A 27184-nucleotide genomic window follows, 5' to 3' on the forward strand; every position below is an offset into this window, starting at 1 on the left:
AGAAGGCTATCTCCAAGCAAATTAGATAAAGAAATGAAAGAGTGTGAATTGATAAATATTAGTGCTTGCATATCTCCAAAAGAATTTGATAGACTTAAAGAGAAGGCCAACTAGAAGGAATTCAAAAGAAAAAACAAATTAAATGGGCTTATGGTTGGCAAGGTTGAAGAAGTAAGAAAATAAACTGAAGAAATATGGAAAGGGTTCCTAAAGGACAATCGATTGCCAATCAACCCTAAGTATGATGATGAATCTCAAGAGGAAGAAACCTCTCATCTGGTAGACAAGACCCATTCAACCCTTGAGACAACATATAGTCAAAATCCTTCGGTTGATCACTCAGAGATGGTGGAAATGAAAGGTGAAGAGGCTCAGGAGATTCCTGAGGATGATACTGCACCAAGCGGTGACACCGGTGCATAGGTTAAGGATAAAGAAGCAGTTCCTACTGAGCAAGAATAAGATGACGGAAAAGGATAAGCAGAGAAGGATAAGACACGGGAGAAGGGAGAGCATAAAACTAATAATGTCTTGGTAGTCATGGCAATTGACACTCTTAAGGACAAAGGGAAAAGGATTCTCCTATAGATCTCCATTAATTTTGATAAACCTTTTAATATTGGTCATATGTCTCCAACAGAAAGGCTAATGGTAGCTGCAACAGTCTAGGAGAAAAGCTAGTCAAGACTTAGTGAAATCAAAGATTGAGGACAAGAAGCTAATTGAGATGTTAGTAGGTGTTTTACGAAAAGGTGGTACTAGAATTGCAACTAGATCCAAACTCCGACCCCTTCGGTAAGCTCTTGCATTTAATTAATAACATCAATGCCAACTTTGAATCACTAGAGAAGGAAACCACCAAGAAGGTATTGGATAGATTCAAGGAGGTGAGAATGTAGACCTTCTAGAAAATGATTGAATATGATAGAGTTAGATTAAAAAAAGGATTACAAGCTATCTCTGAAGCATTGAGTGAAGGAGGGAAGATATACAAATCATGCCTTTCACTGTCCAAGTTCACCTTAGATATAGATAAGCAGATAAGTGTTTTCCAAGGCAAACTTGATAGTATAGCTCAGTCATTTGAATCCAATGTTGCCCTTGCCAATAGTATAGAAGGCTAGGTGATGGCTCTTACTGATCGAATCTTGAGCCTTAATTTAGAAAAGGAGAGAATTTTGAGGTGAGTCGGTGAGCTCCAAAACCTTATTGCTCCCAAGATGGACACCATGTTGAGAAATAAAATTGATTGCTTGAAGACAATGGCACAACTAATTCTATCTAAATTGAAAGATGTAGAGATTTATGCCTATGTTTTCAGTGCATTCATCACAATTTTGGATAGCTTGAAGAATGGGTGGGATACCCACTTAGGATTTTTGAAGACCATTTTTGCAGATATCTTCAAGTATATATAGAGTATCCGATATATACCCCTATATATAACCTTTGGTGCAAGAACCCCAACTTTGGCATTGTTGTCAAACGGGGAGAGTAGAGTGAAAAATGTACAAAATGATAAAAGTTTTTGAGATTTTGATCTAAGGTGAAGCCTTAGAAATTTTGATCCAGTGTACAAGTTTTCACACTTAGTAATTTTTCATGAGTGTTTCCATCAATGCCAAAGGGAGATTGTTGGCAATTGACACTCATCCGGTAGATTTTAGTGCATGGATAAGGGAATAGGGTTGTCATTGATGGCAACTATCCTTGGAAATCCTATCCGATAGTCATGATTTTTGGTAACCAGTGGAGAAAGTGATCTGGTAATCTGTTTATGGTATTTTCAGGATAAGCAGAGCACTTTTGGTTCAAAATCATTGAGGTGATTGTGGTGGTTAGATTCATGCATGGGATGATAGGGATGACATATAGAAATCATTTGGATGCTATTTGGTTGATCTGTATATGTTTTGGTGATCCGGTCTGAGCTGACACCTAGTTACATGCCACATTGCATATTGTGCTTGGCCGACTCGATGAATATTTTATTTTTTATTATGGATATATCTGACCGATGTAGAAGATCTTTTTGGATGGTGATATGAGTCATTTGTGATTGAGAAACCTTTTTGGTGCATTTTTACATGCACTTTCTTGATTTGGTAGCTGACTGAGAAGCAAAAAGGAGCAAAGTTGTTACAGTCAGACTTCTTTTACTTAACCAGAACTCATCCAGACATTGTTTGATGCTTTTTTGAGTTCAAACATTGTAGTTATTATTGTAATTGATCCTTTGGTTCTAGGTAGTGTGCCTAAATGCAAGTGTGTTCCCCTTATGTAATATTTATGTATTCCTAATCACAATATATGAATATTGTGGGTTCCATTCCCACCATGGTTTTTCCTTTTCCAGGTTTCCACATAAAAATTATGATGTTATGGTTTTGTGGTTGATTATCTTGTGTTTCTGTATTTTACTTTCATGCATTTGCTTCTAGTGGTCTGAGAATAATTTTGGAACTTTATTCATTGATAGAGAACTGATTCACCCCCCCTCTCAATGTTCCTTGATTCCAACAGTACTGAGATCCTTACCTCTTGCCTATAAACATAAAGCTACTTCTATCAAAAAGGTTCAGACTATGGAAAATGTAACAAGAGATACGTTGATCAGTAAACTTGTTGCTTTTGAGTTGAGTGAGTTTGGAGACTCCCTTCCTAAAACTGAATCTACATTCAAAGCTACTATTTCCGAGAAGTAGAGATATGATCTGGGAGAAATTTCTACAAGAGTATCTAGATATGAGAAAGAGATGAAAGAGATGGAAGATGAAGAAAGTGAACTTGAGGAGCTTGAAGCACTTATTGCCATAAGATTGCCTAAAGGTGCCAGTAAGTATGAAGGTAATTTGTTGCTTAAATGCTTTTTATGTAATAAGATAGGACATTTTGCATCAAGGTGTTTGGAAAGGGATAGAAATCCTATGAATCCATGTAAACCATATAAGCCTAAGTATCAAAAGAAGTGTTATTATGTTGTTGATGAAGGTGTGGCAGATGATGAGTCAGATAAGGAAAATTTGGAAGATGAATTGATGTTCATTGCTATCAAGGAAGATTATCTTGTGACTACAGATTCTACAAGTTGCATTAATGAGGAGAAAGCTTTAGCTACAAAAGTTGAAGAGAAAGATGAATGGGTAATTAATAATGGTTGCTCTCATCATATGACAGGTGATAAGAGTAAATTTGTAAACTTTGAAAATATGATGGTGGTTTAGTGAGATTTGGTGATAATAAAGCTTGTACAATTCATTGTAGAGGTTATATTTCTCTTGATGGTAAGCATAATACTGATGATGTGTTTTATGTTGAAGGATTAAAGCATAATCTTTTGAGTGTTGGTTAAATGGTTGACAAAGGATATAACTTGTGACTCAAAAATGGCAAATGTGAGATCTTGAGTAGCTCTGGAACTAAGATTGCATCAGGAACACAAACTAAAGGTAGTATCTTTTACTTGAATGCTGGTGGTAAAAGTTTTTTGATTACTCAGTTTGGTGAAATTTCGTTATGGCATAAAAGGACGTGTCATGTAAATTTTGATTGCATGGTAAAGATAAGTTCTACTAGAGCAGTAAGAGATCTACCAAAGTTGATGAAGCCTTCTAATCCAGTATGTAAGGAATATCAATTAGGGAAGCAAACAAGAGTAACTTATAAGAGCAAACAATATAATTCTAATGGATTCTTAGGTCTTGTGCATGTTGGCAAGAGACAATGTTCCAATGAAGATTGATGCATAAGAGATGTTTAGGGGTTGTCATTGATGGCAACTTAGTTCAGAGCTCATATCCGGTACATGTAAATTTGATTTATTGGAAGTTGTATTAGTATGAGGCATAAGTCTGGAAGGTGGAACACAATATTTAGTAGAGTATGCATATAGTGTGAAGATCTTGATTTTGGTTGCATAACATTAGTTGTGGTGATAGAGATAGATGATTTGAGGTTTAAGGAAGATTATTTTGTAATCCTGATATCCGGTGTTGATTCATGATCGAGATTGAAGGTTCGGTATCTGGTAATTTAGGTAGTACAAAGCTATTTTGGTGTAATGTGTGATGCGAAATCTTTGGGTTGATTTCAGTGATTGGTTTCATGTTCAAGGATATTGGGCCGACATGTATGAAGCTTGTTATCATTCTTTTATATTTGCATATGGTTTTGTGGACAGATTGAGATGACTTGAAGTTACATGTTTCATTTGCGTGTGATGTCATGGAAATGGCAACAAGGCAACAACCAAGTTCAATGTTAATAAGTTAGTTTCAACCATAAAACCAAAACAAAGAACTAAAAACCATTCCAAACATATCAAAAGAGATTTCAAAAAAAGCATGAAAGAAGTTTAACAAAACAAAAGAAAGGAGAAGAGCCTCCCTAAGATGCTTCCATGATGTCTTTTGATTCTTCTCCCTTGTTTCTCCCCTCTCCAAGTCCCAAATGAGTGTAGCTCTCATCTTTTAGCACTAGCCATGGATGCCATATGGAGATTCAAGATGGTTGAATATGATAAACAAATGCTATGAAAGTATAGATAGTGATGCTATGAAAAAGCTCTATGCTAATACCAGTATAACAACAATACTCTAATGCTTCCTTCTTTGCTTGAGGAGAAGGGTTATATTTATAGAACAAATGGAGAACTGAAGGGTTAAGATTGAGAAATCTTAACAAGGGTTAGGATTGAAAGATATTCAATCCATGTGAGACTTTCAACCCAATCCCATGTTGACAAGTGTCACCATGAGGAGGCTTGAGAGGAGAGATAAGGAGCATTAAATTCTTGAGGGGACATGATGGTTACCCTAGGGGATTGGGTTAGGGTTAGGTTAATGGATATTCCTTTTATCCAAGGGATAAATGAATGTACAAGAGTTAAATGGTTACCTTAGTCAAAGAAATAAATGCTTTTAAGAGACCCATGAGTCAAAAGGATGGTTAAGCTAGAGGAAAGTCTCTAACCAAAGGTAAAAGGTGAGTTAACCATAAATGGTTATGTAAGAGCCTTCAATGGTTTGGAAGACTTTAGAGGTTAACCATTTGAAGACATAAAGCCTTTAATGATTATTGAAGACTTTGGAGGTTTTTGAGAAGTGACTTCCTTTTATTTAGGAATGTGACAATGATTAGGATAGGATTAGGCTAATTAGAAGGAGTTAGAAGAATCTAGAAGGGATTTAGGCATGCAAGTGGGTTTTGTAGGAAAATGCAAGTGGGAGGAATTTTGGGATTTTCAATTGACATAAAATCATTTATTTCAATTAAATGATATAATTTGCATTTGGATAGATATTTAAATAAATATTAATTTATTTAAATATGAATGTGAATTTTAGATTTAAATAAATCTTAATTTATTTACATGAGAAAAAGGAAGATAAAGCATTTAAATGCTTGAAGACTTTGAGGGAAACCATTAAAGGCTTAAGAAGACTCTAGAAAGAAGTCATTAAGTTTGAAGACTTTAAGGGAAACCATTAAAGGCTTAAGAAGACTCTAGAAGGAAGTCATTAAGTTTGAAGACTTTAAGGGAAACCATTAAAGGCTTGAGAAGACTCTAGAAGGAAGCCATTAAGTTTGAAGACTTTAAGGGAAACCATTAAAGGTTTCAAGTGGGTGAGGATAAATAGGATTTAAAATAGTTGTGCAACTTGCATTTGTAGGAAAATACAAGTGGGTGGAGGATAAAGGTGATTTAAATAAATGTTAATTTATTTAAATGTGAGAGATGGGATTTTGGGGGATTTAAATAAAAATTAATTTATTTAAATGTGAGAGAAGATTTAATTAAACAAATATGATTTATTTATTTAATTAATGGTCTGAATTTGATTAAGTGAATTAAATCAAATAAATTGAATAATTTATTTAATTAATAGGAGAAGAGAGTTAAGATGAATTAATTAAATATTAATTTAATTAATTATTGATTGATGGTCAAATAATCAAATAAATACTAAATATGCATTTAATTAAGTGGACAGATTTATGTGACTACATTTGCCCCTCTTTGAGACGGTGTGGTTTTATCGCATCGTTTCAAAGAAAAAAAATAGGTGTGAAGAAATATGCCCCATAAATGTTAATTTAGTGGGTAATATGCCCCCTCGAGAGATGGGCCAAAAAATTTCAAAAAATCGGGCAATCTCTCGAAAAAGAACGAGAAGTGGAGGGGACGTAGAATAGAAGAAATTAGCAATAACGGTGAAAGAATGGAAGAAAATAGAGTGAATACGGAGAAATGGCAAGCCAATGAGTACCCGTAGGTTATGCAGGAGATACAGTGCAAATGTGGTGTTGTGCTTTTGATTGATACTGTACAATTGATCAAAATTGGTTGGACAATTTGGTGCAATCGGTTTAATTGCCCCGATTGAGTCAAAGCATGATAGTTGATGTCAGTTGTTCGCTTGGACAAGATAAAGTTGAGTAAGTGAATCAAAGTGACCTGATGGTGACTTAGACAATTGATGTAATTACCTGATGAAGTCAAGGTATTTGAAGCAAAATACTCGTTGAGACTTAGACAATTGATGTAATTGTCTGTTATGATTGTGTTTGATTGGTTGATCAATTGATAGTGTGTGTGTGTGATGGATGGTTGTGGTGAATCATAGCAGCCCTGTTAAGACTAGGTCATTATGATAAATGTCTGTTGTAGTCTAGGTTTGCCATAATCAATTATTTGTTGAGACCCGAAGATACTTGATCAGAGTATCTGTTGATAGTCTAGGTGTGTGTGAGTCGATGTGCCTGTGTAGAGAGAGTAATTGGCTTGATTGGGCTAATGGGAGATGATGTAGGGTATGTGATGCTGATTACCAACATGGGGAGGGTGAGGGTGAGGGTGGGGTTCGATGTTAGATAGAAGAAATGGAGGACCTATGATGCATTCCTATGGAAGAAGAGTAAAATAGAGTATCCATTGTCATTACTATGTATGCATGATATGCATCTATTATGAATGTATGGATGGATGGAATGCAATGAAATGCAATATATCTAGATGAGATGGAATGACGATCCATAGTGCTTTATTTTTCATCATTGAGATTTTGAATTGTGGGAAGTGAGTGCAAACATCGATTTTATAATTAAACCATGATGACCTGAGCACTTCTTTCCTAGATTTTGATATAACAAGTTAATACAAGCAACTTGATATAATGGATCAAGTTGACCTGAGTAGTGCTTGTAGAACAGACAAGGATTATCTCCTTTCATGCATGACTTGGAACGTCCTCCTTGATCTTTTCCTGATCATATCCTGAGACAAGTTCATACTGTAGTAAGAGATAAACCTTTATCGAGCTTGGATGAGGCAGTAGGAACCAAAGATGGAGCATTGTACCTGTAAGCAAACATCATATATAAAGAATAAAGAATATGGACCCTCGATAATGGTTCATGCTCATATGGTCGAGGTATATGCTGTAGTCAGCAAGTTGTAGTGATCTATGACTGTATTTCACATAAGATCACATAGCTTTGTTAACTTCCTACGTAGACTCCATTAGTACATGCCCCAGAATTTCATCGGATAATTCGTAGAAGACATACAAACAATGCTTAGGAACCATCCCGACCACTCTAATCACTTGTGGATATCCTGGAGTAGCGTAGGAACCTAATATAAATGAATAAATAACTAACAAACTGACCAATTACTTGATAGCTTAAACATGATTTTCTTGTCAAAGAAAATGTCATCGTGTCTTTGTTTTGGTAAGGAAGGATGCATCCTTGTTTAGATAGTTTACATGCTTGATGTTGATTGTTTGGTTGATCACATAAGTGGTCATCGTTTGATTATTTCACAATGTTTGTTTGGTATATGCTTTGAAAAACGTATGTACAAGGTGTTGCCATGTTTTTGTTTGTTTGATGTTTTCTGATGTTTTTGGATTTTGTGAGATAGTTTTTCAATGTTTTTGGATTTTGATGATTGTTTTCCAATGTTTTTGGTATTTTGTGAGATAGTTTTGAATCAAGAACTCAATGAATCACAAAAATAATGTATAATCCACTTCCATCAAATAGATTAAGGGCATTGCCCCCAGTTTAGACATGACTATGAAAAAGCGGGATGCGAGACATGTGAAGTACTATCCTTGATTACAAATCAATAACAAGTCCTGGTTTGGATCGATGGATGAGTGGATGAATGTGAATGCGATCGCAACAAGTTTGAAAGACAATGGAGCCATAGCTGCTACGAGTGGCACCTATTTGCCAGGTTTTTACCATTGCACTTACCCAAGGTGCCACCGGAGTGGTTGTTCACCGTTTGGATGCATGATTTTTCTTTACTCTTTTGATGTTTTTTGTATTTTCTTCAGGAAATTTATCTAAATGTTTTTGGTGTTTTTGTCAATATGTATGGGAGCCTGATGCTCTATGTAGCTTATGTATAAAACCATTTGAGGTGCATTTTGTTGATCGGATCTGCTAGCAGTTCTCCTTCTGAAGTAGCCAACTGATATGCCCCAGACCCAAATACAGCCATAATAACATATGGACCCAGCCAATTTGATTCAACTTTCCCTGATGTTCTTGGTTGGGTTGATTATGGGGATTCTCTCAAAGAACAAGATCACCTACCTCGAATGTATGAGGTCTAACTCAATGATTGTAGCTTCTTCTCATGTGTTGTTGATAGGCCTTGAGGTGATTGTATGCAGATTGTTGCTTCTCATCAAGTAGCTCTAAATCTTGGAGACAGGATACTCTGTATGCTTCATCATCTATGAGATTGTGTAAGAAACCCATAGAGATGGTATCTCAACCTCGATGGGAAGGATGACTTTTGCACTAGAGACAAGTGAGTAAGGAGTTGCACCTGTAGGGGTTTGATTACTAGTTCAATATGCCCCTAGTGTTGGATTTAATTGAACATGTCAATTGTGATTGGCATCATTGACTGTCTTCTTGAGGATTCTCAATATGTTCTTATTTGATGCTTTGGCCTAACCATTGCCTTGTGGGTAATAGGGAGCGGAAAAGTGGTGTTGGATGTGAAATTTCTCACAGAGTTCATAGACATCTTGATTCTTGAATGGAAGATCATTATCTGTGATGATGGACATGGGTACACCATACCGGTAGATGATGTAATTAAGGTTGAATGAGGAGATCTACTTGCTGGTGACTTGGGTAAGTGGAATAGCTTCGATCCACTTTGTGAAGTATTGGGTGGTGGTAATAATGAATTTGTGGTCGTTGGATGAAGATGGATGGATTTTACCCACAAGGTCAAGTCCCCATTAATAAAAGGGCCATGGTGTTGTGATTGGTTGCAATTCTTGTGCTGGTGCATGTATCAGGTCTCCATGAACTTGGCATTTCTTACACTTTTGGACAAAATAGTAGGAGTCTTTTTCCATTAATGGCCAATAGTATCCAGTGGGCATGAGTTTCTTGGCTAGTGAAGGACCACTTGCATGAGTTCCACAAATTCCTTCATGTACTTCTTCCAAGGCCTTTGTTATCTCATCCTGCTCCAGACATCGAAGGAGAGTACCATCTGTATATGGTGAAAATGGATAACAATAATAATGATATTGAAAGGTTAAATGAATTCAACCACAAAACCCTAGCCTAACAACAACAAAGATCCACCATAACATATGAAGATTACCTAAGACAATGTAAACCAAACGAAATCACAAAGATTATACCCTCACATGTCTAATAGGGTTTGAATCTCCATTCTTCCTATCTCCATTGATCTTGCTTGATATATTTGCTCTTAGATTTTATGTGCACAAGAGCTCAACAAAGAATGGAATGTGGTTGCAAGTAGGATCGTAGTGTAGCCAAGTCCTTCAGATCATTCATTAGGGTTTGATAATGAAGGAAGCATCTCCTTATATAGAAGACACAATATGAAATGGAGGGATAAGATTGAGAAGTGTAAAAAGGAGGTCGGCTATGATTAGAGGGTAGGTACAAAAAATAATAAAATAATGAAAGGGGTAGGTAGTGTAGGAATTAAGAGATGAATGACATGTGTCATGGGTAGAAAAGGTTAATGAATTAATTAAATAAATAAAGATTTATTTAATTAATAGAAGAAGTGGGATAATTAAATAAATAAAATATTTATTTAATTTAGGAAAAGGATAATTTAAATAAATAAATGTATTTATTTAAATGAGAAATAAGGCTAAAAGAGGATAAATGAATTAATTAAATAAATAAAGATTTATTTAATTAATAGAAGAATTAAGCTTAGATAATTAAATAAATAAATAAAATATTTATTTAATTAGACTGGACAATTTTGGGTGTCTACATTTTGCCCCTCTTTGAGACAATGCGGCTTGTCGCATTGTTTCAAAGAAGATAAGATGAACTGATACAGAGTTGCCCCAAGATGGGAATGATATACCCCCTCGAGAGATTGGATGAAAATGTCTGAAAAGATTGCAGACAATCTCTCGATAAGAAAGAGAGGATAAAATGGACTGACTAGATAAAGTGACAGAGTCACAGGATAAAAAAGACTGACTCAGGAAACGAAGGCTAGGGTGAGGGTAGGCTATAAGATAGACCACGGGCAAAAGACATCTTCATTGTCATCCACACATCCACGAGAGCAGAGTGCAGAGCGAGAAAAGAGCAGCAGCAGTCAGCAGCGATGGCCTTTGTTCATAGATTTGACCGCGTTCGTCGATTTCAGAGGCCAGCAGAGGCAAGAGAGCCGGTAAGTACCACAAAACCGCCTCGTACTTTGATGCATTTATTGTTGTCATTAATGCATGGTAGATAGGGTAATAAATGCGCTTAGAATAGTATCCAAAAAAAATGTCAAAAAACGTCCAGGCACGTCTGCGTTGGTGCCAAGTGCGTTTATGCTCGCTAGGCGCGTATGTGTTTGTGTCAGGCACGTCTGTGTCAAAAAATGTGTCAGAAACATATGTTACTCTTAGGGGGAGAGATTGTTACTTTGAAAAAGATTACCTATATTTTGATAATTATTGGTATTTTGGTATTTGGCATTTCTGTTTTGGCACTTTGACGGTTTTTCCATCTTGTGTTGCCATCAATGGCAAAGGTGGAGATTGTTGGTATTTTGGTATGATTTTGTCATTGATGTCAACACCTACTAAACACTTATCAACTCTGGCACTTTGGAGAATTAGCAACATTCACCGGCAAGCAAGTGACTTATGCACAGTCACCGGTATCTGGTACATCGGCAGGATATAATGATCACCAGCACTTGGAAGGGCATGGAAAACACTTGGTTATGTCGAAGACATTGTGTGGACACCTTGTCTTGGAGTTTTGTTTATTGGTATATTCGTATTTGCATATTTGCTGTTACCAACAAATAGGTCCAGGTTATACACTGGCATGTTTATCTTTTCTAGATCAGCATGGCATGCTATGGAGATGACTTGTTTTTTTTGTAAATGCATTAAGGAAACATGTTGAATCAGTTATTGCATCGCGCATTAATTTATTTGTAAAATGATTTTATTGTAATATCTTGTACAGCTGACCTACTAAAATTGATCTTAGGTTATGATATAAATATAAGATCTTATTTGTAAGATCGGTAAGGGAATGCGAAGAAGATTTGTGTGAAGGTATATGCGAGAATAAGAAGAGCTATACACATAGACATCATTTGAAGGTGAAGGAAGGTTCTGTGAAAGCATATCAGAACTACACCGATACTGAATCCAGCATATGAAGATGCTATTTTGAGCAATACATCCTTATTGGATTTAACCATCCAATTGTAGTCAATGTGACTCCTATTTTGTGTTTGAGTAGTGAGCTCTAGGCGCTTGGCCTTTCTGCATGTGTAGACCCCATCTGTATATACTTACTATCTGCAGTAGTATCATCTGATTGTGGGTAATGTTTCCCACCGTGGTTTTTCCCCTTACAAGGTTTCCACATACAAAATATTGGTGTTATGTGTTGTGGATGACTTTGTCTTTTTGTTTCATGCATTAATATTTACCGGTATTGCAAATTATCTGATAAAATTGTCCATTGATATAAAAGATTGTTTCACTAGTATTAAGCAGAAAGTTGATTAAGTTGTTTTTGGTTTAAATTTATTAGACAACTGATTCACCCCCCCCCCCCCCCTCTCAGTTGTCTCCAAGACCTAACACATATCATTTCGGATTCGGGGATATCATAAGCTAGAATCTAAAGTTGTTCTACCAAGAACTCATAGTGTGTTGAATTTTGTGGAAGATCTAGGAGAGATGTAATGGTAGCCATAGTGTCAGTAGCTCGATTCTGATCTTGGGGTATCTGCTCAAATGTGATAGTAGTAAATGATTCCTTTAAACTGTCCACCATTTGTTTGTATGGCATGAGTTTGTCATCCTTGCTCTGGTATTCATTGGTTACTTGTCGGATGACCAGTTGGGAATCGCCATATATCTATAACTCTTTAAATTGCCATTGTATGGCCAGTCTGAGTCTTGTGATCAAGGCCTCATATTCTACTATGTTGTTCATGCATGGAAATGTGAACCTGTAAGACTTTGGGATGCTGTCACCTTGAGGTATGATAAACAGAATGCCTACCCCTGAGCCATACCTAGTGTATGAACCATCAAAGTATAGTTTCCATGGTTGTGCTTCTGTGATCATGAATATCTCTTCATCTGGAAAATTCGAAATGAGAGGATGATCGCCTATGAGGGGGGAATCAGCCAACTGATCTGCAATAACTTGACCTTTGATAGCCTTACGGTCCACATACTCAATGTCAAATTCACTGAGGATCATTACCCATTTGGCCAAGCAGCCAGTCAATGCTACTTTGCTAAGTAAGTACTTTAGCAAATCAATCTTTGCAATGAGTTGTACTTTATGTGTCAACAAATAGTGCCTCAGTTTAGTGGCTCCCAAGATTACTGCTAGGCAAGCTCGTTCAATAGGTGTGTAATTGAGTTCATAGTCAACCAGTGTGCGAGAGATGTAGTAAACAACACACTCTTTCCCTTTTGCATTGTGTTGTGCCAATAGTACACCCAATGCTATACTTGTTGCTGATATATAGAGTAATAAAGGCTTACTCGGATCTAGTTGAATCAACAATAGTGTATTCATGAGATAGTCTTTAAGCATCTGGAATGCTTGCTAGCATCTAGTATCCCATTGAAAGTGGATGTTCTTGTGTAATAAGTGTGTAAATGGGTGACACTTATCTGTGAGTTGTGCAATGAATCTTCGGATTGATTGTACCCACCCTTGTAATGTCCTTAGCTGGCTGATGTTTTATTTGTGGTGGCATGTCCATGATTGCCTTGACTTTTGCTGGGTCAACCTCAATACCTTTGCTTGAGACAATGTATCCTAGAAGCTTCCCTGAGGTTACTCCAAAGACACATTTCTTTGGGTTGAGTCGAACATGATATTGTTCCAGTCTATCAAAGATTTTCTCTAATATTTCTAGATGACCTTCTCTTGTTAGTGATTTTGCCAGTAAGTCATCAACATAATATTCCATTATAGTATGCATCATGTCATTGAAGATGGTGGTCATTGCTCGTTGATAGGTCGCTCCTGCATTCTTTAGACCAAAAAGCATTACATTCTAGAGATATGTTCCCCATGGACATATGAAGGTCGTCTTATGTTGATCCTCTGGTGCGATCTTTATCTGATTGTACCCTAAAAAGCCATCCATGAGTGAAAGCATGGCATGTTCTGCTGTTAGGTCTACTATGATGTCAATATTTGGTAGGGGGAAGTCATCTTTAGGACATGCCTTATTTAGATCTCTGAAGTCAGTACAAATACAGATGCCCCCATTTGGTTTTCTGACAGGCACAATATTGGAGATCCAATCTGCATAATCAATTGGTCTAATAAAACCAACATCCAGGAGTTTCTTAAGTTTTGCTTTGACTATTACTACAATCTGAGGATGCATCTTGCGAAGCTTCTGCTTGATAGGCTTAGCTCCCTCTGCTATGGTGAGGTGATGCATGACTAAATTAGGATCAAGACCAGGCATGTCTGCATAAGACCATGTATGTGGTGAGGAGTTTCAGGAGTTCCCACATTGTACTCTTTGGTCTCTTTGATGAGAATTATTGATCGTTCTTGCTATGTACTAGAAGGGAGAATGTCAAACCTTTCATCCTCAAGCGTCTCAGAGAGGTTTTCATCATTGGATACGCTCTTTTTTTTTACTTTTGTGGGATCAAACAGTGCCACAGTGTGGTTTTCAGTAGAAGATCCATGTTTTATTGTTATATTTTTGCAGCTGAAAGGTTTGGTATCCACCCCAAAGTATGTTGCACTATTAAGTTCAATGGTGAATCTAGCTTTGTGATCCTCGCTTGGTATGTTATCCTGTAGTTCCAAAAAGTCAATGATTGCCTCATCATTTTGGAAATGGTCAAGACATGGGGGATTAGGTTGGTTCCATTCGATGAGTTCAGGATGGATAATGGGCATTACCTCATCGATTAGGTTAAGTTCGTTAGATGTGTCAGTGAGGGTTAAGACGTTGTGGTGAAGGTCGTTCATGGTACTCTCCCTGTCAGAATTAGACATAGGATGTGACGTAGGGTCTATGGAAGAAGTTTCCAGCTTAGGAACCCAAGAGGTCTTTATCTGTGCTTCTCCATAAACAGGGATGTCTTTGTGAGGTGGAGGTGGTGATGTGTCTTCCTCATCTGAAGTGTTAAGTTGTACCGAATCAAATTCCCACTCATGTGAGTCAGTTTCTAAGTCACCCTCCAGTAGCCGATTACTATACCATACTGGGATATCTTTTGAGTTAAAAACTGTAGGTGTAATTGGCTGATGTACCTTGGAAGATGGAATGATTGGTGTTGCAGGAAGGATTATTAGGACTAGTGAATCTGATACGGGGAGTATCGATGTTGTTGAATTTGCTACTTCTGATGGAATTGTCGGTGTTGTCGATACTATTGGGCATTTTGATATTGATAATGGTGCTACTGATGCAGTTGTTGTTGTTGATGGGGTTGTTGGTTTTATTGGTGGGATGATTGGTGTTGTGGATGGTATTGCTAGGACTTTTAGCCTCAATGGGGAAATTGCTATGGTTTTGGGTGTTGCTTTTATAATCAAAGGTGACCTCTTTGTAGTAGGTTGATATAGAGGTTCGGTGGGTTTCCCTTTAAATCTGAGCTTAGGAAGGATCTCCTTTTGAAAGCGTAAGCCTATGTTAGCTTTGGGTTTTAATTCTGGCTGCAGCGGCTCATGTCGCCCTTGCTTACAATGCCCTAAAGAACTTTGACCATCATATCTCATTCTTTGCATAATGAGAAGGCCTTTTCCATATTGATCTGTGGGAAGCTTAGCTTGTGGGATGTTTGTGGTGATAGGATCTTTATAGATCCATTCTGCTAAGTCCTCATCTCTGGTTTCTTCTTCTTGACTCTTTCCTAGGATGAACAATATCAAAGTACATGCTAGTTTGACTAGTGGTGCTTGAAGTAGTCTTTGAGGTTTACCATGAGTTCTAGGAGAAGTAGGCATTTATCCAACACAAAAGAGTTGGCTGAGATTGTACTCCGCGGGACCTTCCTCTGCCATTTTCATCTTGAGCTTCTCTTGCTTGGGTATAATGGTGTTTGAACTGGAAAGAGAGGCTGGACTTATATATGATGTTGATGAGATGGATTCTTTGTTGTTGGGAATGGTAATCTCTGGTTGATGACTTATATTGTGGCAATATGCAAAAGGATTTGCATCTCCTAGGATTGTAATTTCCACACCATTATGAGGGAACTTGATACACTGATGGTAGGTGGATGGAACGGCTTGCATGGCATGTATCCAAGGTCTTCCTAACAATAAATTGTATGGCAGAGAAAGGTCCAGAACCTAACATATGATGTGTTTCACCATGGGGCCCACTTGGATTGGTAGTACAATAGCTCCTTTGGATGAATACTCTACATCATCATAGGCTTTGATTGTTATCTTGCAGGGATCCACTAATTCAATTGCATATCCCAATGCTGTGACCAATTGTAGTGTATATATATTCAAGCTTGGTCCATTGTCTATCAAGACTCGCTTGATCCTGTGTTGGTTGATGAATCCTTCAATATGGAGTGAGGCGTTATGAGGTTGTTGGAAGGATGTATTGTCACTTTCTGAGAAAGTGAGACACAGTGATGACCTCATATTACCAACCATAGCTTGGAATTGATCTATGTTGAGGTTGGCAGGGACTGATGCCTCTTGGAGAGCTTGATCCAAGATTTGTTTTATGAGATAGGGATAAGCACCACAACTCTAAAATGGATATAAGTGCAGGTATTTTATCTAATTGTTCCACAAGGTTGTACTACTTTGGTATGGAGGTGGTGCCTTATGGAGCCACTTTGATCATGATCTTGCTACATCGTGTAACAACATTGCAAGTAGCGCTTGGGTTTTTGATGGTAATGGTTGCAATTTGTTCATTGGCATCATATAGGTGATTCACAGTGTAATTATAAGTGGCTCGCGTATAATCATTGTTATCTGTTTTTCGTCCTGATATGGAGGGACCCCTTTGATCTTGTGATGGAAGAGGATTTTTAAACATAAGATGATCATTGTTTGTGTTTTTCGGGTCATGTCCTTCAATTTCAATCTCACCTCAGTCAATAAGATCCTGAACAAGATCTTTCAATCTATGACAATTGCTTTTTTCATGCCCTTTCCCTTGATGGAATTCACACTGTTCATTATCCCTCCACCATGGAGATTTGACCTGAGGCTCATAATTTGATATTTTGGGTAAGGTCACTAGATTTGATGAGACCAATTGATGTAACATTGTTACAATAGGTTCCCCTAAGGGAGTGTATGTCTATTTTGGTTTATAATTTTGTTGTCTTTGCCTTGGTTCTTCTTGATGAACATTGCATCCTTGATTTGGTGGGGGAAAATGTGTTATTCTTGAGTGGGAGATTTTGTACCGCAAAGCAGGCCACAGGTTGTGCATTTTTGATAGTCCTTGCATCCACAACACCGTCATTGATGACATTTTTTTTTTTGTTCCAGAAATTAGGCTTATCACTATTGAAGCGCGGGTGAGGGCCATCCTTTGGCTCATTGTATATCTTGATAAGCCCTTTTTTGATGAGAGACCGCTAACATTTTAAACCTTTTGTGATCATGTCATTGAAGGATTATGTGCCTTTCATGTCTAAGTGAAATTCCATTTCTTTGTTTAAGTTGGAAATAAATATTTCCATGAGTTCTTCTTCAGGTAACTGAAGGGAACATCTTCTAGAAATTTGATTCCATCGTTGTAGGAAAATTGAAAATAGCTCTCCTGGTTTTTGCTTAGTGTTACATAGATCAGCCATGGTGATATCACGTTCAATGTTGTGTAAGTAATGTGCCAGAAATTTCTAGACTAGTTCTTCGAATGTCCTAATGCCACCTAGTAGTCAGGAAAATCATGATGTGGTTGTTCCTCCCAAACTTTGGGGAAAGAGTTGCATTAGGTATGTGTCCTCGTATGCTGCTTCTAGGCAAACTGAATGGAATTCTCTAACATGATCATGAGGGTCTCCTTTTCCTCGATACTTTTCAAACTTAGGTGTTTTAAACCTTCACAGAAAAGGTGGCATATGTAGATTCCTATCAAAGGGATAGGGACAAATATCATTAAGTGAAAAGTGGTTAGTTTTCACAACACTATGAAGTTGTTGGGCGAGATTCTCGACTTGTTGCCGCAACATGTCAATGTCATTTGGAGGAGGAGGAGGTGGTGGGGGATTTCCTTGATGAAGGTTGTATTTGATGTGATCTCGACCTATTTCATATTCATTATGAATTTGGTGTTTTGATGCTTGCCTTAGTTGTGCAACATCAAAATCAGAGGGTAGTTCGGCTCCCTCTTGAGCAAGTCTTAAAAAATGAGCATTAGCATTGCTCCTGAGTATTTCATTAAATAGTCAATTAAAGAGAGGGTTGCGTTGTGCCCTTTTTATTGCCAAAGGAGTAGGAGTACTTGGATTTTCATCATTTGGATTTCCTCCAAGAGCTTCTTGGAATTCATTGATACTTTCCTTCTCTTCTTCTTCAATTTCCATTTGTCTATATCTGGACCTGGTTTGAGCCATTTTGTTTACAAGTTTTTGTTGAAGTTTGATGAAAATGAGGATGAGTTGTTGATGAAATGAGAGATTTATGTTTGGTGGAGTGTTTTGCATATGGATCTCTAGCACTAAAGGTAGATGTTACCAAAATTCTTCCTTGAATTGCTTGTTGTTTTTGATTGACAAAGTTTGATGTGATAAGGTTTAGAGAGGCCTGAGATGTGTTACAGACCCAACTACCTAGTAATGAGAGGATTCATTCACAGACTAGTTTTAACCTGCGTAGAAATGCCTCTTAGGATGAGTTTATCCTAGATGTAGAGACACTATAAAAAAAGGTGATGTGTTGTGTTTGATTCAAGCAATATCGAAATAGAACTTAGGACAAAAACCTCTTGATGTTTTGAGAGTTGAAATGGATTGATGATATGTGAATGTGAGAATGGATGAAATGTCAACTTCAATAGAAACTTTGTGTTACAAAAGGAATAAACTCTACCTCTTCTTCTTCAGGGGTTGGTGGTTCTTCCCTAGCTGAGTTATATGTGATACAAATGTCTAGAAAGAAGGCAAGATTGATCTTGCCTCCCTTGTTTTTGTGATAACTCAAAGCTCGATATTGAGTAAAATCTTTGCGATTTAATGACTCTTGATCAAACTGGTTTGATTTTCCTTGAAGATATAGACGTATGTGACGTAAGAAGGTTCTATGTGAGACAAAGATTTGCCTATTAAGATAGAAGAATTTCCTCCTTTTGATAAGAGCCTTTGAGCTCAATGGTTTTCTCTTCAAGTTGACATGTTGATGATGATTCTTCTTTCTTAAGATGTGAAGAATGGTCATATAGTTTTGATAATTTGCTTTTGCTCTTTGTTTTTGATCTTTTTGCTGGTATTTGAAAATGTTGTGTTGGATGAATACTTGTTTTTAGAACTGATTTTTAATTTTTCTTTGACAAGAAAACAAAGCAAGCACACAAACACAAGAATGTTGCCTCAAAAGGCACAAATAGGTGTGGGTCTAGATCAACCCAATCCTTTGAACTTTTTATGACCCTTTCCTTCAAATATTTTTTTTAGATGTTTTTCCAAAGCCTGAAGTCGGCTCAATTTTACTGGTCTGACACAAAATGAAGACACTTTAAACACACTTTATCCCTAAGGTCAAATGGCTAGTTACGATAATTTAAGCCCACATCTTGATATTTCTTCAAATTTGGTACTACATACCTTATGAATCCCATCGTGGCAAGTAAGGATGTGATATACTAAGTCTTGCACGAGCATAACAAATAGATGATCCCTATGATGTGGGAGTCACCACTTTTATCAGGCTACAACTAACCTTTCAAAAAGATATGTTTCTACTCAAGTAAATATGTATGGTGAGTATCTTAGGAGCAAAACCTTCTATGCTCTTACACTGAATTTATCACAAATATCCTCAATCAATAGAACGGGTGGGTTTTTACATAAAAAGGTGTTTAGTAATTTTTGATGTTTTTGGACATAAGTTCATTCTACAGTGACTCACTTAAGAGCCTTGTAACTTGTGGTGGGGCCCATTTGTCCTTTCGGCATGTTACACTGTAGGAACAGCTATACCCAAGGCTACAAATTTCACTCACAACTGATTTTTATAGCAGCTCGAAGGATTTACCACACGAGGTCGTTCCCAAGAGTAATGTGTCTCTTGGTAGGCCTCTCTTAAAAAGATAAAATTTTGAGTGTTACTAACACTTTTCTCTTGCACCTAGGACCACGAAAGCCAAGGGAGAGGATAGTGTGTGTTAGAAGTAGGACCACTCTACAGATTTTGCACAAGTGTGCCAAATACGAAAGACACTTGTTCTTTTTAACTGATTTTCATTGCAATGTGATCTAACTATTTGGAGATGTTGCTCTAGCAATCATTGTGTTCTTTTTAACTTTCAAAGGAAAAATGTGTTGTAAACTAAGAACTTGAAATGCTAGTCAACTAAATTGAAAAACACGTTTTTGCTTGAAGTAAAATCGCTTTTGAACTTTGAAGAAAAAAAATGGCTTGTTCTTTTTAGTTGACCCCAAAATGAAATGTTGATTGTGAATTGCTTTAAGTTGATGCAAGAAATGAAAGTTGTGTTGTTGATTTTAAGCACCAAAATAAAGATTGTTCCTAACTTGCAAATAAACTTTGAAGTTTGTGGTTCTTTTTAATTTGCAAGTGGATTTCTTTTTACAAACCAAAACTAAAGATGTGATTCTTTTTATGATCCAAAATGAAAATGTGAGGTTCAATTTTTAGGCCAAAAAAGACAATTAATTTGTTTTAATCCAACTTTGAAAACAAAGTGAAAGAAAGAATTCAATGCTTTCTAATCTAACTCCTCCAACCCTACATAAACAAACAAACAATTGGTCCAAAAAATTAAAAAAAATGAGGTATTGGTGGGCTTCTACAAGCCTAGGTTTTGATTTTCGGTTACAATAAAAAAAATTAAAACTCTCTGTTACAATAGCGCCACTCTGTGTAAACAAAGAAGCGCTATTTAACACAAAAGCGCTAAAGCGCAACCTATGTGGCAATTTAAACAAAAAAGTTAGTAGTTTTGTAGAGAAATCTTGTGTTGGATTCACGTCGGGTTCACCAAATGATGCTCTGCAAAAAGGATTAGGATAATCTTTTGTTGCTAACACTAACGTTGGTTTCTTGTGCTCTTGTGTGTGTTGCCATCAAACAGATTTTCTAATCCTTTTTGCCGAGCAACAATAAAGTTCAATGTTAATAAGTTAGTTTCAAGCATAAAACCAAAACAAAGAACTAAAATCCATTCCAAACATATCAAAAGAGATTTCAAAAAAAGCATGAAATAAGTTTAACAAAACAAAAGAAAGGAGAAGAGCCTCCCTAAGATGCTTCCATGATGTCTTTTGATGCTTCTCCCTTGTTTCTCCCCTCTCCAAGTCCCAAATGAGTGTAGCTCTCAACTTTTAGCACTAGCCATGGATGCCATATGGAGATTCAAGATGGTTCAATATGATAAACAAATGCTATGAAAGTGTAGATAGTGATCTATGAAAAAGCTCTATGCTGATACCAGTATAACAACAATACTCTAATGCTTCCTTCTTTGCTTGAGGAGAAGGGTTCTATTTATAGAACAAATGGGGAAATGAAGGGTTAAGATTGAGAAATCTTAACAAGGGTTAGGATTGAAAGATTTTCAATCCATGTGAGACTTTCAACCCAATCCCATGTTGACAAGTGTCACCATGAGGAGGCTTGAGAGGAGAGATAAGGAGCATTAAATGCTTGAGGGGACATGATGGTTACCCTAGGGGGTTGGGTTAGGGTTAGGTTAATGGATATTCCTTTTATCCAAGGGATAAATGAATGTGCAAGGGTTAAATGGTTACCTTAGTCAAAGAAATAAATACTTTTAAGAGACCCATGAGTCAAAAGGATGGTTAAGTTAGAGGAAAGTCTCTAACCAAAGGTAAAAGGTGAGTTAACCATAAATGGTTATGTAAGAGCCTTTAATGGTTTGGAAGACTTTAGAGGTTAACCATTTCAAGACATAAATCCTTTAATGATTATTGAAGACTTTGGAGGTTTTTGAGAAGTGACTTCCTTTTATTTAGGAACGTGACAATGATTAGGATAGGATTGGGCTAATTAGAAGGAGTTAGAAGAATCTAGAAGGGATTTAGGCATGCAAGTGGGTTTTGTAGGAGAATGCAAGTGGGAGGAATTTTGGGATTTTCAATTGAAATAAAATCATTTATTTCAATTAAATGATATAATTTGCATTTGGATAGATATTTAAATAAATATTAATTTATTTAAATGTGAATGTGAATTTTGGATTTAAATAAATCTTAATTTATTTACGTGAGAAAAAGGAAGATAAAGCATTTAAATGCTTGAAAACTTTGAGGGAAACCATTAAAGGCTTAAGAAGACTCTAGAAAGAAGCCATTAAGTTTGAAGACTTTAAGGGAAACCATTAAAGGCTTAAGAAGACTCTAGAAGGAAGTCATTAAGTTTGAAGACTTTAAGGGAAACCATTAAAGGCTTAAGAAGACTCTAGAAGGAAACCATTAAAGGCTTGAGAAGACTCTAGAAGGAAGCCATTAAGTTTCAAGACTTTAAGGGAAACCATTAAAAGTTTCAAGTGGGTGAGGATAAATAGGATTTTAAATAAATAATTTATTTAAAATAGTTGTGCAACTTGAATTTGTAGGAAAATACAAGTGGGTGGAGGATAAAGGTGATTTAAATAAATGTTAATTTATTTAAATGTGAGAGATAGGATTTTGGGGGATTTAAATAAATATTAATTTATTTAAATGTGAGAGAAGATTTAATTAAACAAATATGATTTATTTATTTAATTAATGGTCTGAATTTGGTTAAGTGAATTAAATCAAATAGATTGAATAATTTATTTAATTAATAGGAGAAGAGGGTTAAGATGAATTAATTAAATATTAATTTAATTAATTATTGATTGATGGTCAAATAATCAAATAAATACTAAATATGCATTTAATTAAGTGGATAGATTTATGTGACTACAACGTGTTATGCAGTTTTTGGGAGTCAACATGAGAATTGATCTATTTTGTTGATGTGGATATATAAGATTGATTTGGTTGAGCATTTTGATGAATGAGATGAGTGTGTGAAGTCTGTATGAGAAAATGTGTGAAGTTTGGTGAATGTAATTGAAATTTTTGGTGCTCCGGTTTATGACAGAGCAGGAAAACAGAGCAAAGAGACATAATAGTTGCAAAAGTCAAATTGAGGCTAACCAGAACTGCTATTTGGCATATCTAGATGTTATTATTCAGTTCATTCATTATTGTAATCAATTGTAATCATTTATAAGGCAATGAGCCTTCCTCTAGGTTGTAGCCCACTTGTAATTAAGCAGTGAGCTCTAGGAAGTGTGCCTGAATGCAAGTGCATTCCCCTTCATGTAATATTATCATACTCCTGATCAAAGTATAATAATATTGTGGGTTCAAATACTACTATGGTTTTTCCTTTTTTGGGTTTCCACGTAAAAAATCTACTATTACGTTATTGTGGTTGATTGGTTTATGTTTCTGCACTTTACTTTCATTCTTAAGCATCTGGTGGTTTAAGAATCAGTAAAATAAATTTGTAAATTGTTGAACACTAATTCACCCCCCCCGTCTCTTAGTGTTCATTGATTCCAACAATTGGTATTAGAGCTTAGTTCCTCGGAAGAAGTCTAACAACTTGAGGAAGATCCAGAAGATTGAATTAATGGACTTTGGTTTGCAGAAGCAACTTATTGTGGCACTTGAAGATCTTGATGTAGAAATGAAGGAAAAGAGTAGCCTAAGGAGAAGTCTGGATGTTGCTGAGTATTTCATTGAATCTCTTAAAGAACAAATGAATACATCCAAAGAGAATAGAAAAGAACTGATGGATAAACTGAAGGAGAAAGAAGAACAAAGCATTGATAATAAAGCCCTACAAGACAAGACAAATGAATGTGAGAAGCTTGCTCGAGATAATGCAGCCCTAAAGAATGAGATGCAATCTATTGTGATGAAGTTGACAAAGGGGATTGAAGACCAGAAGAAGAATGAAGAAAATCTGACTCAGTTATTGAAGGATAGATCTGATGAATGTTGCAGATTGAACTATGAGAATGATCAGTTGAAACTTGAATTGGTGCAATGCAAGAATGATGGACAAGAACTTGAAAGGCTGATCATAATTCTAAGATGAGATGCTAATGAGTACAAAGAAAAATTCAAAGCTAACTTAGCCAGGCTAGATAAGATGCTAGAAAGTCAAAGACATGGGAAAGACATGCCAGGACTTGGATATGAGAAAGGAGAATCCTCTGGTTCTAGACAAAGAAATCATCAGAAAAATAAGAAACCTTTGGTAAGATAGCCTAATACCTATAAATTCAATGGTAAATGTTTTGTTTTTGTAAATTCGGTCATATGGAAAGTCAATACAAAAATAGGATGATGAAAAATGTGATGAATAATGGCCCTACATTTTTTGGTCAATGTTTCATATGCAACAACTTTGGTCATAAGTCAAATATGTGCAGAACAGTGATGAATAATTTCCAAAATAAGAGATGCTATGCTTGTGGAATGTTTGGACACATTTCTAACAAGTGTAGGATGAGACCAAATCAAATGAACTTTAGGCCTATTTAGGGAAATGTTGTTTGCCATGCATGCAACAAATCCAGATGCATTGCAAAATATTGCAGAAGCAAGAAAGTGAGCAAGAATGCTCTGGTAGACAAGAACCGATCAGATGAAAAGGGCAAAGTGAAGGTTGAAGAGAGTAGCATAAGAAGATGTGGGTTAAGAAGGAAGATTCAAATGTTCAGATTTGCTCCACACTCGATTCCAGTGTTGGAACCTCATCTGACAACTAAGGAATTTTTGCCCATAGGGGGAAGTTTTTCATACAAATCCTTAAAACCCCCTTTCGAAGATCTGAAACTAGTTGAGGATGGCTGAAAATGATTGAGATTAGTTATGCAGTTGATATCCATAAGATTGCATGCCTATCTGAGAATCCAGTGATGATGTCTTGAAGAAATAGGGTATCCAGAATGCCTTTAGGGTTGTGCATTTATTACAACTTAAAGTTAGGTTTTTGATGGATAAAAAGGCATTTTATCATTCATTATTCATATTGTAAACAAAGAGAAGGAGCAGAAGAGAAAGGTGAACGAGATTGAGCAGCGTAAATAGAGATTGAAGCGATCTGACAATGATTCCTAGCATCCGGTTGAATTTGAAAAGTATGTATCCATGTTCAAGCTATCTTTTATAACCCTATTTTCAAAATGGCATCAACATCTAGTATAGCAACTCCATTGGTAGTAGAAATTATTGAAAGGGCAAGGCCAGTATTTAAGAAAAATCCATTCAAATCAGTCGAAGATGATCTGAAAGGAGCATTTTCCTCTATGTCGTATGGTGTGCTGCACAATGAAGATATTAGGGCATACATTCATTGTAATATCAAAGAGCTTGAGAATGCAAACATGCTATCACTATACACCAAACATATGATGGATTGAATGGGGAATCTGAAGCCCAAATTTAAATCATTGCAAGACAAGGGTTTTATCCAGTTTGTTCACTTTTTGGTGTTTGATGAACCCGAATGGGTCAGATATGTCTTGAGCCGAATCCATGATGAGTTTATATGGATGGATAGACCTCACAAAATCACAAAGCAAGCCATTAAGGTGGTAACCTATTTGAGTGCAATCGGAGAGATCCTCGATATGAAAAATGTAAAGAACACAATAGTGACAGAGCTTACCGGATCCCAACATGACAACCGGTCAATGACAATAAGTGATATCATTGAACATGATGTGAGATTTTTTTTAATGGTGAAAGGATACAAGGTGTCTTAGTCCAACAGATAGAATTCCATATCCGGTACTGTAATATTTGTAGCCTATCAAATGCTCAAGGAGGATAAGAGATATGATTTGTGTGGAGTACTTCTTAGTGAGATTTTGAACAACTTGAAGAAGATCAAGCAAGATAAGAAACATGTTTTCAAGTTTGGTTCTCTGATTGTTTGTTTGGCACTTTAATTTTTTAATGAAATCCCCAGTATAGGAAAAGTACAATGGGCTAATGATAAACCAGTGGCAGTCCAAATTAAAGAAGGTTTGCAAGGATTGGGTGATATGGTAGCGCAAAAATCTGCTTTGTTGGGTTACTTCAAATCATTTCTGGTAATGATGCAAACCATAGAAAGGATCCCAAAAGACATTGTTGAAAAATATAAAGATAACATTTGTTTCATGGTAGACAAAGATCAATGTGACATGGAGGTAGTTGAACCTAGAACTGTCTGGATCATGCCCATGGGGTATGAAGTAGATGGAAACACACTTGATGCCTATTGAGTAAACCGATAGATGAGAAAGAAGAACATTTCGGTACTTATAAGGAGAAAGATCTTGACCTGCACAAGAAATTCATTCAGCCTATAAGAAAGAGGAAATTCAGAAAAGAGGTTGAAGAGCTTGCAGAACAAACGGGAATAACAAAACAAGTTGTGCAAAGGGCTAGAGAACAAAATATATTGAAGGAGAACATGGTAAAGTGTAAGAAGACAAAATCGGTCTCCACTCCTCCCAAGAAAACCAAGACAAGGCAAACTTAGTCAACACCTACCTCTAGTGCACAAAAGCCTATCCCTCCACCCAAGCCACAAGCCAAGTCAACAGGTGGAGCTAAGAAGAGGAAAAAGGAGAATCCTCAAAGGGAATATGTTACAAGAACTGCTAAAGATGTAGAGACAGAGTCTGATGAAGTGGTGAAAGAGGTGAAGAAGACATCTACCTATGCTAGGGTAGTGAAGAAGCCTCAATCCGGTGGAGCCCAACCTACCAAGAAGCCAAGAACTGAAGCTAAGCCATTCGGTAGAGCTAGAGCAAGCAAGAAGAAAAAGTCTAAATTGGATGAAGCTCTAAAGTCCAGAAAATTGGAAGGTACTTATGTTGTTGTCCCCCATAGACATTAAATAAAATAATTGATGAAGTGCTAAAAGAAAGAAATTTGAAGAATGTACCTGTATATTATGAAAAACTATGATGATAATGATCAGAGAGCTTTAGAGGAAGTAATTATATAGTATATGATTTTTTATAGAAAAACTTTGATTGAGCTATCATCTATGATTCCGAAGGAATTGTATGATATTTTGGATGCCAGGAGACATACTACTAGCTTAGAGGATGGAAGAATAAAGGAATATGTATTAGTGAATTTATCTTCTGTAATTTCTAAAGCTGAAGTTGATAGACTTTTTAATCTTGTAAAGGAGAGATTTTGAAGCAAGAAGAGAGTTAATAAGATCATGCTCAGTAAAATAGATGAAGTGACCAAAGAGACCGAAGCAATTCTAAGATAACTTTTGATAGAGAATAGATACGATGTTAATCTGGGACATGATGACACTCAAACCAAAGAGAAATCACATGATACATCCATTATGGAAGTGCATGCAGCAGACTCTGATGTGTATAATGATCAAACAACTGAGAAAGCCACTCTGGCAGTGCAGTCAAATGAATAAACCACATTTGCAA

The sequence above is a fragment of the Cryptomeria japonica genome, chromosome 10 (assembly GCF_030272615.1).
Source record: "Cryptomeria japonica chromosome 10, Sugi_1.0, whole genome shotgun sequence".
Taxonomy (NCBI): Eukaryota; Viridiplantae; Streptophyta; class Pinopsida; order Cupressales; family Cupressaceae; genus Cryptomeria; species Cryptomeria japonica.